The sequence below is a fragment of the Eschrichtius robustus genome, chromosome 17 (genome assembly GCF_028021215.1).
Source record: "Eschrichtius robustus isolate mEscRob2 chromosome 17, mEscRob2.pri, whole genome shotgun sequence".
Classification (NCBI taxonomy): Eukaryota; Metazoa; Chordata; class Mammalia; order Artiodactyla; family Eschrichtiidae; genus Eschrichtius; species Eschrichtius robustus.
In genome coordinates, this window is record NC_090840.1 from 8053171 (window position 1) to 8065361 (window position 12191).

The 12191-nt window shown below is 48.8% G+C and overlaps 1 protein-coding gene and 1 non-coding gene across 4 annotated transcripts in view; one reads left to right on the plus strand and one right to left on the minus strand.

The window, feature by feature from the left end:
* Positions 1-234: 234 nt before the first annotated feature.
* Positions 235-12191, plus strand: part of CHD7 (chromodomain helicase DNA binding protein 7) — a 179356-nt gene continuing 167399 nt past the window's right edge. For 2 of the 3 annotated variants that reach the window (XM_068525366.1, XM_068525368.1), the window contains exon 1: positions 235-515. The gene's annotated coding sequence lies outside the window, so the exon portion shown is untranslated. Of the gene's footprint in view, positions 516-1143; positions 1207-12191 lie in introns of those variants that run through there. The other variant, XM_068525367.1, reaches the window with a different exon arrangement.
* LOC137751673 (small nucleolar RNA SNORD35) lies at positions 7731-7817 on the minus strand. The gene has a single exon (XR_011070919.1). It is a non-coding gene; the product is annotated as a small nucleolar RNA SNORD35 (small nucleolar RNA).

Sequence of the window (12191 nt, forward strand, 5' to 3'; positions counted from 1 at the left end):
GAATTCTTGCATAAATTATGCCAGGCGCGCCTGACGTCAGGTGGCGGCGCGCGGGCGCGGGCGCGGCGAGGAGGGAGCCGGCGGCGGGCGCGCGCGGCCCCGCGGCCTCGGGCGCGCGCAGGCGTGCCGGGCGCGCGCAGGCGCTGGCGTGCTGGGGCCGCGGCGGCGGCGGCGGCGGCGGCGGCGGCGGCGGCGGCGGCGACGGCGGCGGCGACGGCGGCGGCGGCGGCGGCGGCGCGGGGGTTGAGCCGTGGTAGTGCGGACGCGCTCGTGCTCGGGAACTATCGGATTAAACTTGAATCGAGTGCAATTACACAAAGGAGCGCCGCTGAGGAGGCGGCCCGGGGACCCGGAGACCCTGAAACTCGTCAGAGCCGCGTTCGCCCCCGGCCAACTCCGCGCCCGAGGACTCAGCCCCCTGGCCGCGGCCGCCGAGCCAACTCCGGAGCCCGCTCTGCGTTTTGTTTCCCCCTCGGCACAGGGCAGCGGAGGAGCCCGCCCGCCCGCCCGACCCGGTAAGCGCGAGAGTTCGCCGGGCGCCCCCGGGAGGGGCGGCGGCGGCAGGAAATCGCTCCGGGCCGGGGCCGGGGCCGCGCGAGGAGTTGGGAGCGAGGAGTTGGGCGTGTGCGGGGCGAGGGGCGAGGGCGGGCGGGGGCCGGGGCCGGCGCTGGAGCGCAGCGCCGCCCGGGCCGTGTCGCCGGCGTCGCCGCCCGCGGGGCCCGAACCCGCGCCCGGAGCGCCGCCCGGCGACCCAACTTTTGCCTGCGTCCGCGGGGCCGGCGGCGGCGGCGGCGCGCGGTCCGGCCGAGGGTCACTTCCTCGCATGTAAATGGCTTTTTGTTGTGCTGCCGGCGTGGGGGGGGGACGGGGGACAGGAGGGAGCGTGTCTGCGCGCGGGGGAGCGCGAGCGCGTTTCCTCCCGCCGGCGCCGAGCACGAGTTGCCGGCTCCATTCGAAAGAAAAAGGAAGGAGGAAAAGTTGGGCTGCAACTCCAGTGCGAGTGGGCGATGGGCGCGCGGGCGCGGGGCGGCTGAGCAGCGGAGGCGGCGGCTCGGGGACGGCGGCGACCCCCGCCTCCAGCCCCCGCCCCCCGCCCCGGACCGACCACGCCGCGCTCGCCGGGAGCGGCGGCCGCACCGGCGCGAACAAAGTGCGTTCCTCCTGGCGCGGCGGCGCCGGCCCGCGCGGGGACGGCCACCGGGCGAGGTGGGTCGGCGGCGAGGAAAGTGCGCGGGGCGCCGCGTGGGGCGGGGGCGGCGCGAACACGCGGCGCGGGGGGCGTCCCGAGCCCTGCCTGTGCCGGCCGCGGGCGCGGAGTTGCGAGCCCGGAGCCGGGGGCTCCCGGGGCTCCCCGGCGGCTCCCAAGTGCGCGAGGAGGAGAAGAAAGGGAGCGGGGCCGGGGCGAGCGCGGGGAGGCGCGGCGCGGAGGGGACCCCACCTTGCCGAGCTGGCCGGGCCAACGGCGGCGGCGGCTGCATAATAGCGACTTTAAGCCCCCGGAGGCAACTCAGCTCCCCCATCCCCGAGCCCTCCGGGGGTCAACGCCGGGGGGGGGTGTCACCAGGTGGCCCCCGAGGTGGCCCGGGTGCGCTCTGCCCCCGCCGAGATCCGCCGTTCGGGGCGTGAACGGCCGAGGTGGCTGGAGGCCAGGCGGTCAGCGGGCAGAGGAAGGAGGGCGGTGGGGGACGCGTTGTTTGGTTGGCACCGGGGGTGCGGGGGCGCGGGCACCCAGTGGGCTGCGGTGCGGGGCGGCCGCGTCGGCGCGGGGCGAGCGCGGCCGGGGGGCGGGGGGAGGGCGGTGGATCCCGGGCGCGGGGGGGGCGGGGGGTCGGGAGGCTCCGGGGAAGGAGCCGCCGGCCCCGAGCAGCCATCATTACCGAGCCGCCTTTCTCCGGATGGCTGTGCCTCGAGGAGCCCCGCGCCGTGGGAGCGCACCCCGAACTCGCGGCCGCCCGCCCGCCCGCCGGCTTTGTGAGCGCCCCCGTCGAGCGGACGCGCGGGGAGTGCTCCTGCTACCCGGCGGCCGGTTTTCCTGGAGGTCACTTTTAGGCACTGTTCACGCCTCGATTTTAAACTAGTTTTTCTCCCCCTCTTCCGAACAGACAATGGACAAAAGAAAAGTAGCAACCCACATGGAGAGTTTCCTTTTGAATTGCTAGAATTAGATACACTACGAAGCTCTCCACTTGCTAAGTATACTTTTTAGTTTCCCATTGTATATTATCTGGCCATCGATTTAAATAACTTATCTTGAAATATGTCCATCCTCTGGGCTTGATTTCTGGGCTGTACTAAATATTTTAACTTGTTTCTAAAGGATTATGTGAAGGCCCTGATTTTTATTTTCTGAAAATTCTCATTTAAGCCGTCTTTGCAGTGGGCAGTACCTTTCAAAGAGGTTGAGTGTGTTTTCCCCCAATTCTCTCCCGATAAGGGGAGGGGGGAGTACTCACTAAAGGTAATAATCAAATAGAAAAAAACCAAAAAAACAAAAAACCCCACAAAACTTATCCTTATTTCCTCACAGATCTAGTCTAACGATGGCAAAAAAAAAAAGAAAAAAAAAAGAAAAAAAAATCGTAGTGCCTGTGATCTTAGCAGCATGGGAACCTGATTTATCCCAGTTGTAATTCCGTTTAGATTGTAGCAATGTGTAAGTAGTAGGTAATTTCTTATTTCAGAAATAACTTGAGCAGTGATTCTGCGAAGTTGAATCCGCCTCCCAGCCCCCAGAGTACATGTGTCGCGGAGTGTTTTTGTCTTGCTGTTGCACAACAGAAGCCCTCCAGTCTTTACCCTAAAATGGCAGCTTTCATTTGACTGGGGCCCATTCATTGACAGTGATAATAAAGAGGCTGAAAGCTAGATGCTTGGGGCGCGGAGCAGGACTGGGTTTGCCTTTCTAGGTGATGGTAAGTGGGAGACATTTTATGTCTTCCAGATTTGCTCACGAAAAGTTTGTTTTCCCTGAAAAATCTGTTCTGTGGAAAAAAGTTACAAGGTAAACAGAATTTGGAAGGGGAAAGCGACTTGCAGCAAATTTTAGAAACTAAGTTTTCTTGTTTTGCCAAATAGTGAAATTATGACATTTCCCCCCCCACACCCACCCTTTCGGTAACCAGATAAAGGGACGTGATGGATTTTTGTGAGGCTTGTAACAGGTGAATTTCATCACCATAACACTCAAGAATTGTTTTCTAGCACTATGGATTTTATTATTTATAGTCTGTTGATATTTTCTATTTTTTTCCTCTCTCTGTGCAAGCCAGTAAATTGAAGCCTGATGAATTTTGTTCTAGGTTTTTCAGGATTCAAATGAGTTTCTTGATAAGAAATGAATAATTATAATAAAGGGACTGGTATGTGAATTCCAAACTCTAATTATATTGGTTTAATCAATGAAATTATTTTTAAGTCAATTAAAAAAATGGCTTCCTTTTCTATATCTTAATTTTGAAAGTCAGGATAGAGAAATATAGGTCATTTATAGGTGACGGTGATGGTTAAAAACTCAAACATTATTTTCCTCTTTTGAGGAAAAAAAATAGCACTATTTTTTTTCCAAGTTGAGAATACCTAAGTTGAGTTTAAAATAGCAGGTCTAGTAACTTAATTTTGAAGCAGTACTTTCATAGATTCTCCTGTACTTGGTTTAGTTGTTAATCAGTTTGACTTACAGGACTATTTCCAAAACTTTTTTTCATGAGCGTCTTACTTTTATTGAGTTAAAATGAATACCATGGGCAGTACCTTTATAAAACTGTATCAAAGAAATGTTACAATTTTTTCTTCATATAGCTGCAGTCAATAATGTATTACCTATTGTATAGTTTTTAAGCAGTAAGGTCAAAAGTAAAAGAATATTTTCGTCTATGGGAAAATACAGTCAGAGTGCTTCTACGTACATGCCATGTAACCCGTAAGAGCAATTTCAGTGCCAAGTTTAGAGTAGTTATTTCAAACCTAGCCAAAGAGCATTTTATTCCCTGTGCTTAAGAAGTGTCACCATCCATTTGGTTACTTTTGATTCAGCAGTCACTGGCAAGCTTTCGGTGTGTAAAACGACAAATAAGAGGCGGTGCTTTCCCTCACAGAGTTTACCATCTACTAGGAGAGCGCGTTCCGTAGGTAACCAAGTGCTCATATTTTAACTTCTAAGATTAGCTTTGGAGGTGGTAGTTGTTGCCCATCTTTTATTATCCGTGTGTGGCCTTTCAGGTTTGATAGTAGTCACCATGGCCGTCTTACAGACATCTACTATAAATAAGGCATTGCAAGAATAAAAATGCTTAGTCAGGGCTGAGCAAAGTGTGTGTCTGCAAAAAAATGACCCTTAAAATTTCAGCTTTGTAATCAAGTGATTTGCTTCCAGTATTCAGATGCTGTCTACATGTAAACAAACCAGCCCTTAGATAGATGTCGGTCACGTAGCTAAATTCACTAAGGTAGATGGGAAGGAACATCTGGGCTGATGATGGTGAGATGATGTCGGGAACATGATGGCCCTGTGTGACTCTTTAATTGTCTTGTTAATTCACACGGACACTTCTGTGTATCTTTAAAAGAGTATTCTTTTTATGCCCTTTTAGAAATTCAGAATTTTGTATTGTTATATCTTATCAGGTTTCTAAAGCCATTATAGCTTTATCGGTTTGGGAGATAAAATTTTCCTTTTTCTCTGGAGATCTTCATTATTCTGTCCTAGTTTTTTTTTTTTTTAAAGAAAACTTTGACATTCAAAGATGATGGATGATGTTAAAATATGAAAGAAATCGGGAGTAAACGATCACTTTTCTATTTCTATCACTTTTCTATTTTTCTACAAAAAATATGAAGATGTAATGATTTATTTAATTTGGGTATTACTCAGTTGCAGTTATGGCAAAAGCCCATAGCTGATTATGGTGGTAGTTAAGAGCTGGGATGGTAATTAAAAACGTTAGTACCGTTCTTTTATATTTTACTTTTATCAATATATCAAAATTCTTAAATGAAACCACACCTGTGTGATAAAAGTAATAAATAGAAACAGGAAATCATAATGATATTGTCAAGTAGAAATGAGGACCTTGGAGAGCTAGTTGAACTTTCTCATTTTACCGATTAAGAAACTAAAGCCCAGAGAGATTAATTAAAGGCGCTGTCTCTGGCTGGCCACCCAGTTATTGCAGAGCTGTCTTGGTCATGGTTGTCTTCCTGGTGCCTAGTTGGGTGCTCATGCAGGGGAGTGCCGGGCTGGTCTCTGTCGGATGACTGAGCTGCTCATGGAAGAGACTAGCTCTCCCTCGTATATTCTGACTCAAAAGTACCTTTTGGCTTAAGCATCCTATAGCCTATGCTAACATAGCTCTTAAGGGTGTTCTTAAGCCAACAGTATTGTAGTTGCCTCTGTGTGGTGGTTTGGAGGTTTTTTTTTTGGGAGTGGGGAGCGGGGAGGTATGATTATCCATCTAGAGAAATGCAGAGAAAATTATCCCGAGATTTGATTATTGTTTTCATTATAGAAGCATGTATTCATTACCATAACTAGGTTCCAGTACCTTTAACTAATGTTAGGTGACTGCAAACATGATTGTTTTCTCAGTGAAATATTTTTGGAGGTTTTTGTTTTGTTTTTATTTTGAAAAGTAAAAACTATCTTTTTAAAAATAAAAATAATGTAGAATAGTCATGAAGAAGCATTACTTGGTGGTAAGAGGCTGATTGGTCCCTGAGCTTGTTTTTGTTTGTGGCCATGTGGCATCAAAGACACTTTCTTCAGTGGTCCTTTTGACCTGATGCCACTGCTGTAGGTGCCAGGCTTGGCTCTAGTGGCGGGTGACGGGGCTGTGATCAGTTTTCCTGTTTCACCTGTTTTCTTGTTCATCGGCTCACGTATCTGTTGGGTACCTGCTCCCTAAAAGGCGCTGCGCTCTGCCTGAGTTAGGAATACAGTGGTGCCAGGAGAAGACATAAAAGACCCACGCGAAACATAGAGCTACCGCGACGTCACAGGTGCTGTGCGGTGGTCTGGAAGGAGGGAGAGTCACTTGTTAGGAGTGGCTTCAGCACTGCCATCCAAGTGATGGTAGGAGAAGGGGGCAGTGCTAGCCCACCTGGAGGGAGGCAGCGTGTCTGAGGTCCACCGAGAGCAGCTAGATGACACGCAAGAGGTGGGCACAGGCCAGCTTGGGCGGGGCTTCTTACAGGATATGGAATTTGGGATTTAAAAAAAAAGCAGCAGAGCCACTGGTGAGTGTTAAGCAGGGCTTGACATGAGCAGGCTTACGTTTTGAAGACTGAATTGGTGGGTGGGGCAGAGGAGAGAGAATAGGCCGGGCACCGCGTCCTGCCTGCTATTGCTGTGGTCCATGGGGTGGGGAAGGACCAATGGTTTGGGCTAGACTGGTGGCCGTGGAGATGGAGAAGTGGGCCGGTTGGAGAAATATTTAGGAGGCTCAATGAACTGTACTTGAAGATAGATTTGTTCTCAGGGAGAGGGAGGTGTCAGGGAATGTAGGTTCCAGTGTATTCCCTGCATGGCCGGCTGGCTGGTGATGCTGTTCACTGAGGCAGGGAGCACCTGATGAGGACCAGGTCTGAGGAGGCAGTTCATGAGTTCCTGAAGCATGTGACCGAGGTGGCCGACAATGGACCGTGAAACTGTTGCTTCAGCCTTCTTTCCATTGCTAGCGGCATTCTAAAACTTTCCAAAATAGTCTGCTAGCTTCCTCCCAAAGATGTCGGTGGATGGTGCGCCCACCAAGGATTGCTGGTGGTGTCAATGGAAGGGGAGAGAAGAGGGAAACTTTGTTATCTACCTTGATATGTGGCACTTTGTTTCTTACTTGCTTAATAGGAGTTTGCTTGCCCATACAAAGAAGAGGACCCTCCGGTAAGCAGACTTTGCCACATTTTGTTCTTGTGTACCTCCACATTCTGGAGGCCGCTTTCTGTTGCTAGTTATGTATTGGGACAAGGTCCTTGGACTCCCAGAAGACAGCTGGTGGGTCCCACTGTGCTCCTCATGGAGGAAACTGGTCGCATTTTAGGAGCCGGTTGTGGCCAAACATGGGTGTGGTAGAAATGAATACATAGATAATTGTGGAGGGAAATACCGTCCTTGGTCAGAACACTTACCTGTTTTTGGGGGGGAAGTATGTATAAACTAGCTTAATATATCTTAAAAGTAACTTTGTTCAATTATTATAAAAAGTGGATGATAGAGCGTGATTGGTTGCAAATGAGAGATGCTAATTGATAAATCCAGAAAAGCTTCCAAGTTGCTGACTTTAATATAATTTGAGAAAAAGTATGAAAACCCTGAATATTTATCTTTTTTTTTTTTTTTTTAAGAATAAACAGTCAATTTTATTGGGCTCAGACTAAGAATCCATGGGTCTTGAGAACCTCTGTGAATTTGTCAATTTTCTTCTCTGTGTTCTTTTCGGCCTGCTTCCGTAGCCTCATGAGCTGCTTCTTTTTCCGGTAGTGGATCTTGGCCTTCTCCTTTCTCTTCTCCTCCAGTGTAGCCGTTACTGCCTGGTACTTCCAGCCAACCTCATGAGCCAGGTGCCCTAGGTAGGCAAACTGGGGGGGAGAGGGAGAAACGAAGCTGTAAGGAAACGAGGCCAGGGTGACTAGGGGAGGGGCGGTGACATCCCGTCCTAGAGGATCCCAGTCCAGCCATACAACTTCGCAGCAAGCCTGCGCTCAAGAGGCACAGCCACCCCTGGCAGGGCTCTCTGCTCCTCCTGGCATCAGCCGAGCCATTGGCATTATCGGCACTGCCCACAGTGGCATCCGCAGACCATTGTGAGAAAAAGCCATCAACTGCTGAACATTTATCTTGAAACAGTTTTTTTGTTTGTTTGTTTTGTTTTTTGTATTTTTGTTTCTGCCAGTTTGTATAGTAACGATGTTACCCATTTATTTACTCTTAAATTTTTAAAAAAAGTTTATTTATTTTTGGTTGCGTTGGGTCTTTGTTGCTGCACGCGGGCTTTCTCTAGCTGCGGCGAGCGGGGGCTACTCTTCGTTGGGGGCTACTCTTCGTTGCGGTGCGCGGGCTTCTCATTGGGGTGGCTTCTCTTGTTGTAGAGCATGGGCTCTAGGCGCACAGGCTTCAGTAGTTGCGGCACGGGCGCTCAATAGTTGTGGCTTGCGGGCTCTGGTGTGCAGGCTCAGTAGTTGTGGCTCGCGGGCTCTAGAGCACAGGCTCAATAGTTGTGGCGCGTGGGCTTAGTTGCTCCGCAGCCTGTGGGATCTTCCCGGACCAGGGCCTGAACCCGTGTCCCCTGCATTGGCAGGCAGATTCTTAATCACTGCGCCACCAGGGAAGCCCTACCCATTTATTTTTATTATAGGTCAGACATTGATCGTCGTGTGCAGGGAGATCCTTCGTGGGACTCGCTGTCTTTGGTTGGGTCTCTATTTCAAAGGTGCTCTGTTTGACATTGGTCCTCATAGGCCTTTTTGGTGCCATTGTGACTTGATCAAGTCCACCAGGGCCCTCCCTGACTTCCTCAGGATGGGCACGATTGTGTGGCTTTGCAGATTTTTCAGGAGCTTACATTAGCTGTAGGGGCATGCTACATCTGAAAGTTTTACTCTCACTTCTAGTGGTTTTGAGGGATTATTTGGATACGTTTAAAATTTAGGGGTAGTAATGTTCGCATGTGGTGACATAGTAGAAAAGCTGGGTGTGCTGAGTTCAGGTGGACTCGTGTCAGCTGCTCTGTGGCAGTTTTTTATTTCTAACACCATTTCTTCAACTGGTTAGTTTCAAATTTTTCAATAGCCTTTAAAAATTCTCTTGTTTGGTCCCATCAACAGCGTATTCTATGGTTTAAGAAATCATTGCCTTCTTAGGGGTGTAGACACTATACTGAATGCTGCATGCAGGTTCCTATGTTGTGGGTTCTAGTGGCAGGATAAAGAGGATGTTTATCCCTCCCCACTGCCTGTATCTCCTCATCATGGGGGTGGGCAGAGAGCCACTGTCACAGAGCAGGGGGCGCACGGGGCCTGGCCTGCCACACCAAGCCTCTGTGCAGGGAAAGGCAGGGAGGTAGACATGAGTGTAGTTTTGACATGTCGCGGACTGTCCTCGGTATCCTCCACTTACAGGTCAGAGATTTCTACACCGTATTTGTGGTTTATCTAATAAAAGGGTACATGGTACCTCAGTAATTAATTTGCCCCTAGTTCTGCGGCAAGTTAGAGACTGCTTTAAATGATTAAAGAGTCCACTTTGTTCTCTTTTTGTCCTTCTGAAAGAAACCATGAACACTTTTAGAGTCGGTTCTGTTGATATTTAAAACATAATTAGCAAATGTACGTATTATTTTAACACACATTAAAAAAAAAAAAAGATCATCTTTACCGTGGTACTAAGCCAGCAAATAGCAAGAAGCCCCTTGTAGAATTATAAGCCTGCTTTTGGTTTCCAAGGCAGGGTCTGTCACGGCACTAGGTGAATAATAAAATCAATTTGAGCACAGGTGTCTAATCAAACATATGCCTTACTTGGTGATGTATTTTAAAGTGAATGGATCTAGAAATTACTTTATTTATGGGTGGGACTAATAATGTAACTGTTAAGCCTGCATCTTCAAGGTGAACTTTTTTTTTTTTTTAAACATCTTTATCACAGTGTTTTATGTTCTTGTATACTTGACCTTGTTTGTGCTTGAAATTTTGCTTTGGCCAATTGCAGCGGTATTGATCTTGTCAGAAAAATCATGCAGACTCATCTTGAGAATGTAAAAATCTTGATTACATTAGGAAATTGTTTATTTTCTCTGTAAGGTATGTGTTCAACTAAAACAGTGCAGAAATAACACAGTAACATTAAAGATAACAGTAACAACCATAACAACTAGCTAGCAGTTAGTTATTGAGCATTTCCAGCCAGGTAGGCATTATGCTAAGTGTTTTAATGATCGTTTCATGTACTCATCAGAACAACTCTAGGAAATAGGTAGAATTTTTATCCCCATTTTACAGATTTGGAAACTTGGGCTGAGAGGTAAAATTGCCCAGGGCCACACAACTCTAGCAAGTGCTGGAGGATTTTGAATCCAGGTTGGATTCAAATCTGCATGCGTGACCAGTCTCCAGAATCTGCATGCGTGACCGTGGTCCACTGTCACGTGAACCAACCCCAAGGCTTATATCACTGCTGTCTTAATAGGTAAAGGTCCATTAAAAATACCAGTAATGCCCTGTAATCCTATGTCATGCCCGCTTGCTATATCCTGTCAGCCCAGGGTTTTCTGTCCACACTTTCTCTTTTTGTGCCTACTGTACTCATGGGTGGGCATACATCTTGGGATATCTTGACCCCTAAGACAATCGGGTTCCATGCCTTTCACCCTAATGCCCTTCCTCTCCCACGGAGATGAGGAGAGCAGTTGTTCTTGTGGAGGTTTTATTCCGTGGTAGATGAGAACTTGAGTTGTGGCGTCAGAAGGATCAGCTAGTGAATCAAAAAAATAGGAGCAATAATACTTTCAACCAGCCAGGGTTACTAACGGCGGAAGACTGCATGAGGTATTCCATCTAAAGCACTTGGTATAGCGTAGGGCATATTTATTGAGTAGTTACTAGTATCTAGTATCATTAGCTCACTGGTAGTCACTGAACTTATCAAACCATGCGTCTTGGTTTTAATTTACAAAGTCCCCGGATCCTAAATCATGACTGGCCAGGCACGAGAGGCCTGCAGTGGATCCTGGCTGCACGGTTTTCACCTTTCCTCAGAAGTCGACATCAGAATTAACACGGGTGTGTGCCTGAATCCAGGCACAGAACTAGATGTTATTCACCTAGTCCTCTCATTGGCTACGCAGAGGTGGCTCGGGTACCCCAGACACTAGAAATGGCACATTTGAAGGAGCAGTTGCTCTCTGGCTATGGAGCTACTCGTCTGCTGGCTGAGCTGCGGCGCTCTCACCAGGGATCCCGTCAGTCCTTCTTTTCCCCAAACCTGCAGTTCTCCAAAGTCGCTGGGAGATGTTAGCCTGGATAAACAGTGGTGGGCATAATCCATCCGTTCTGGAGCGTTAGAACCTTCCAGTATAGACTGGAGAGGTACACGGTGTTCTCAAAATCTGTAACTCTAGGTCCTCAAGTCTCTGAACGTTGGGGGCCAGTCCCTTTCCTCCAAATTCTGTGTCTTGCTTAAGGAACAAACAAGAAGCGATCTAAAATGGGTAGATTTGGGATGGGGTCTGGCATAGGAGTAGCAAGGAGAAAGCGAGAAGGTTCCCTGCCTCTGGAAAGGTGAGGCTCTGGGGCAACTTCCTTGGACTCTCGCTGCTCTCCAGATTGGCATGACAGTGGGAGAGATGGAACGTAGACAGCTTTTGTTTTGTTTTATCCTATTTTATTTTCACTGAAAAGAGACTCTAAAGGGAAAATGAAATGCGGCAGAGTAGAAACAGTTGACAGACATGATCCTGTGGAGGTTCCCCGTATTCTTCCGTCCTTACCGCAAGGTTGAAAAACTGGAGAAGCTGCTGCTGCTTTTTGTTAAAAATAAATTTATTTATTTAATTTTACTTTTGGCTGCGCTGGGTCTTCGTTGCTGCGCGGGCTTTCTCTAGTTGCGGCGAGCGGGGGCTATTTGTTGTTGTGGCACGCGGGCTCAGTAGTTGTGGCTCGCGGGCTTAGTTGCTCCGCGGCATGTGGGATCTTCCCGGAACAGGGCTCGAACCCATTTCTTGAATAACGTTGACTCTAAGGGCTTGATCTCAGTAGCTACCGTGTGTGGAGTGTGGGCTTTATTTGAGTTTGCATTTTGCTAACCTATTTACTTACGTGAACTTGTTGGTCACTGACTACCAAAGTAGGATTAATCAAAATGCTGAGGTAGCAATGATTGCCATTTTGTAGGTGAGGAAATGGAGTTTTAGAGATTGTTTCATAAATTTGCCCAAGAATACGGCTGTTAATGGTGGAGTTGGGACTCAAATCAGGACAGGCTTATTTAAGACCATGTAGTATTAACCTCTCTGCAGAATTGCTTTGGAGGGTCCCATCAGAATGACCTTGGCCTTAGAAGGCCAGGAGCAGCGTCTATCAAGACTTACACACCTGTGCTTTCAAGGCCCACCTCTGGGAGTGACACTGAAGGGCCCAGAGCTGCCCATGAATGCATGAGAGTCAGGGAGGCTTCTTTTCCTCCCAAGTCATACCTTATCAATTGC